Source organism: Nymphaea colorata, chromosome 6, assembly GCF_008831285.2.
Source record: "Nymphaea colorata isolate Beijing-Zhang1983 chromosome 6, ASM883128v2, whole genome shotgun sequence".
Taxonomy (NCBI): domain Eukaryota; kingdom Viridiplantae; phylum Streptophyta; class Magnoliopsida; order Nymphaeales; family Nymphaeaceae; genus Nymphaea; species Nymphaea colorata.
Genome location: NC_045143.1, coordinates 24,316,916 through 24,322,212, shown reverse-complemented (window position 1 = coordinate 24,322,212; position 5,297 = coordinate 24,316,916). Strand labels below are relative to the sequence as shown.

The 5,297-nt window shown below is 33.7% G+C and overlaps 1 non-coding gene across 1 annotated transcript; it reads right to left on the bottom strand.

Annotated features, from left to right (window-relative positions):
* Nucleotides 1-2,522: 2,522 nt before the first annotated feature.
* TRNAR-CCG (transfer RNA arginine (anticodon CCG)) lies at nucleotides 2,523-2,595 on the bottom strand. Its single transcript has one exon. It is a non-coding gene; the product is annotated as a tRNA-Arg (tRNA).
* Between the last annotated feature and the right edge of the window lie 2,702 nt (nucleotides 2,596-5,297).

Below are 5,297 nucleotides of genomic sequence, written 5' to 3'. Positions count from 1 at the left end.
AATATTAGTTTATTGTTTTTGCCTGTCCACACATACTGATAGGAAACTAGTAATACATTTTTTTCGAACTTTTTTGTAATTTCTGTCTAATATTCTAGAGTCAATATTTTATATGTAGAAACGTGTAGAAATACGTTTTGAATTATGTTCATCATGTTTTGGCTTTAGCATTGCTTTAATAGTGGTATATTTTTTGCTGAAATAGATAAAACAGGAAACAATGCAGATTTAATTTGACCCATAGTTACAAATAACGTTTTGGAGTTTTAAACGGTGAGGTTTTTCTTGGTATAACACCGTGAGCTTGAAAAAAAAAGGAAAAATACGCTAAATTTTTCAAAATTTAAAAAAATTAAAAATGGAAGAAAATAAAATAAGTGAGAAACCAATAACACGAACATCAAAAGATAAGTAGATTTGCAAAAAATAAAAAATAAAAAATAAAAGAAGAAACTATTTGACATTAAAAAAATGAAAAAGTGAAAAACACAAAAAAATGCGTTAAAAATGCGTTTTTTCGTTTTTAATGTTTTTCCAAAAACGTGTTTTTTTGCTTTAAATGGTAATTTAAATTTTCGCATTTTTTGCGAAAAGTTTATTGTGGCACTGGTTTGACTTATCTGTCGAATTAATGTTTTTGTTTAGTATATTAGGAAAACATACAAAGAAGTGGTTATTGCTGCATGGAGATTCCAATAGGAAGTTCCAGTCTATGCCTTTTGAAGTTTATAAGAGTTTGTTTTGGGTGCTGTATAGTTCAAAACTGGTTTAGTTTTTTATCATCTTGTTCCCTACTTGGCAGCCTCACTATGATGGATCAGAGTGGCATGTGCCTGTTCAAGCTTAACTGTCGACGACAAGGGCGGGCATTTCACATAAGAACGCAAAAAATGCGTTCCTGGAGGGCAAAAGTAATGTGTGTCCTTCATGACTTTCTGTCTAGTGTTTGGTGGTACTACATTTTTCTGAAGACATTGTGTCCTTAGAACAATATGTTACTGCAACCAAACGCCCTCTAAGATCCACACTTGAAATCCCCATTTTGCTTTTTTATTTTAAGAAAATGTCAGATTTAAGACCAAGGGGGGAAGGGTTTGATCCTAAATTCAAAGTTCTCAAATGTTGAGAATTTGTATCCAGGGCAATCAGCCAAAATGTTGGAGTGTCATGTTTTCGTGGGGCTATTTCGAGAATTGGTGCATTAGGAACATATGTGTGCTGGAAGGTCTCTCATTGCTAACGAAACCTGGGGAGTTTGGTGATCCTGTGTAGATTGGTTTGAGCTCGTCCTGGGGACCAATCTTTAAGAGGCTCAGTTTTCTTTTCTGAAGCTGGTTTACTTCTTGATTTTATCTTTTCTTCTCAATTACATGACTAATGCTAATACAGCTGTTCTAGACAACAATCAAACTGGTTGGTTGAGAAGGCTACGATTTTCAAGGGAACATGAGACTCGCTTGAGAATCGGGACATAGTTTTACAGTTACACTCATGTTCTTGAGCTTTATATTGTACGGGAGCCTGCAGTTTCCGTTTAATGTAGCTTCCACCTTGTTGGCCTGCGTGTTAGGTGGGGTGGGCTAGGCGCCCCCCATATCTTGAAAAACAAAATTTCACCAGCTAATGTTTTCAAAAATGTTATTTTGGCTCTTGTAGAAGTTTTGGAAAACATAATAGATCCCTATGCAAACTTATTATGCATTGTTCCCCAAAGAACAAAGCCTTGGCTGCGCCTTCTATCTAGTTTTCTTACAGTTTTTTTTTTTTTTTTTTTTTTGTTAATAAATTGTTAGGATCCTTGGGCAAGAGAACTTCCTGACTGATGCCCACTTAAATGGGGCAACCACTCTTCGTTTTCCCTTTCACATCGGTGAGTCTTGCCCATGATACTTTACAATGAAAGAGAGGTTTATTAGTATAATGATCTGTCATTGAAACGGCAACATTCTATTGTCCTATTGATTTATTTTATTTATGTTTTCTGCTTTATTTGGGCGCCACTCTTATCCTAATTAGAATAACTAAACTTTCTCTCGTCTATGTAAAAACTTTATGGCCCCCGTGGAGAAGGAGAAATTTTCATATGATAAGATCATGAAATTTTGATGATGAGAACCGCTTTTTGGATTAATGTATTCCATAGAAAAAACTTATGCTTACTAGTAAAACAGTAAAAAAGAGTTCTTGAATTTTTGAAAAGGTTGTACCAGATATAGAAATTGATAATTAATGAAAAGGGGCCCATGTGAGCTCCCAATTGGGCCTCTTATTCCAGAAGATTTTTTTTTTTATAATAAAAAAAAACGAAGTCGTCTGAGGGAAGGAGCAGCGACGTTTTAATTTAGTATAAGAAATGAAAATTGAAGGGGCAACTATACTAATTTACAGGGCCGGGGAAGCAAATTGGTGAGAACTGCTTCTTAACCCTATTACAACATAGTCCTTCTAGGGACAATGAACTGTCAACAAACATGAAATAGCGGTAGTTCTAAACTAAAAGAAAACTTAATAGAACAGAAAGCCGACCGTGATGGGACTCGAACCCACAATCTCCCGCTCCGGAGGCGAGCGCCTTATCCATTAGGCCACACGGTCTGGTACGTGATATTGCCCGGTTTTTTTCCATATTGTGGGTGTAATTCTACCTGTTCACAACACCCAGGTTCGGTGGATCGTACCCACTGTTATATTCCGGTTAGACTCCATCCTTGGATACTGTTCACGAAATCGAGTCGCTAGCTCGAATCTGGAGCCATTTAGCTGGATTTGGCAATGAAAAGAAGGATGACGTAATTAACTATCACGATAGGGAAAGCACTTTTGCAAAGGAATGTCAATGAATCGGATTCTGATTGGATATATCATTTACCATATCCAACTTATCGGATATTTGCATATTCAAATTTAAATTTGGATAAAAAATATTCTATACCATATCCGAATCCGATTTTCAAGTTTACATATGAAATCTGATCCAAATCTGATTTTCAAATTCGTACTCGAATCCGATCCAACTCTAATTTTTTACATTTTTTATCTAATCCAATCTGAATCTGAATTTAGGTTCATATCAGAATCTTCTGATCTTCCTAAATCCAAGTTCATATCCGAATCTAATAATCTGAAATCCAGTTTCATTAATTAGCTAATCTGAAATATCTATAGCTGTATTGTGGATCTGAAAGATCTAAATTCTACTAAAATTTAAAGATGCAAATAAAAAACCTAGTTTTTCTAAAAAAAAAAATCTGGTATTGAAAAAATAATAAAAAAATACACAGCTCTAAGAGTACCTGTTCATAAAAGGAAGCAGTGACATTCATTACAAGTTCATAATAATATCTTTTAGGTTCAAACATGACATCAAATCAGTAATCATGTGAAACCAAATCTGACATTTTCACATATTTCCCAACATTCATATGACCTCTGGATCAAGTAAAACATAATCGATTGAATATGAAACTTCAAAATTCCCTATGCACTGACTATTTAATTACCTTGCAAGCACAATTTCATGAAAGAACAATGTCAAACAAAAGGCCCAAAGTCTGGGTTCATAGTAGTCAGTGAGAATAAATGACGTACTTAGACCACATAATTTTCGATTGAATATTTCACTCATGCTATTGACTTGAAAAATGGTTCTCAAGTTTTCGAGTGGTGTTCCAATCAGATGACTAGAACTAAGTTTGTCAAAAGATTCTGCCAAAATCAGGTGAAAACAAAAGTTCATTGAGCATCATTCACCTACATCCACAAATCAAATTTGCCTCAAAGTAGACTAATGGTTTCCTTTGAACGTGACCTGACAGTGACATGCATGTGAGGATGGCAACTATTTGCACTTTACAAGCATTATTGTTTTCGTCATTTCATTCAGATAATTTGTAATAATAGTAGAAGATTCCCACCCGCACCATGATAAACATGTTTGCATCTTGGTGGGCTTAATTGATCCTTAAATTGACATGACTTTCTTATGCTTATCTCTCATACCTTCAAGTAGTTCATTTTTTCGATAAATTATGAGTGGGTGAACTTATGTCATAAACACACATAAGAGCTTCAACACTAATTCCTCCTCAATGTACGAATGTTTACAATCAGAACATCTCAAGGAAAATTGAATCTTACTAAGAATGGATGTAATATCTAATATACCTCTGTTAATGGGCATGATTGTGGATTGCACGTGGATATTTACATAACTAATTACGTACCAATGGAAATGATAGTGGCACCACATCATATTTTGGAGCATACTTTCATCATATGGGCCCCACATTGATGATAACTATAGCTAAACAAACCTGTATTGTGTAAGAACTAAAATTTACTTAAATAACATGTAAATATAAGTTTTCAAAAGTAATACACCTCTAGCTTATCCATTAGCTTCAATGTACATTGATGTAATTGGTGCAACCTCTTCAAGCAAAGATGTGAGCAAATCAGAATGATCTAATAGAACATGTAAATAAGCATAAAAAAATTATGTTAATAACTTCAAAACGTAAGTATAGATTGTTACCTTCAGTTTGATGATGCAACGAATCTTGTGCACATATCCATGTCTTTACACCTAATCAACTTCTATATGAATCAAGAATGTGCCCTCCCGTATTGAAGGTCGACTCTAACGCAAAGATTGATACAGGAATAGCCAAAATATTCTCCATTTTAGATAATACAGGGTATTTAAGTTGATTGACTTTCCATCATATCAAAATATCAATTGGATTGTTATTTGGATAAATTGATTCCAACAAGTATAACTCCAAATCTGATTTTGTACGCCGACCTTGTGAAGATTCTTAAAAAAAATCATATAGTGCATTGGTTCTAGGCTTCTCATGGGATGAAAACTCGATTGAGAAAGTGAAGTTAAATACATCATTATCCTTGTCAACACGAACAATATAACTAGTAGAAGCTGCCTTTGATGCACAAACAGTCTTGTACTCATCATAAAGATCACAAATATAGTTTTTGATTGCAGGAATGTATTCATATCCTTCATCTTCATCAAATTGATGATAATAAAACTCAATTATCTTGTACAACTAAATTAAGAGTATCACATTTAACTCGAAAAAACTTTTCATTACAAATAAGTAAATCTTTTTCATAATTGACAACTTCATTAATTTCATAATGATGTTGTCAATTATGAAATAATTATTTAATGTAATTGAAAATAGCTTATGATGAAGGTTACATTTAAGTAAACAGCCTTTGATAATTGATGCAAGGTTTTCACTTGTGTGAGGAGTCTCAATAGTAAAAATTAAAAA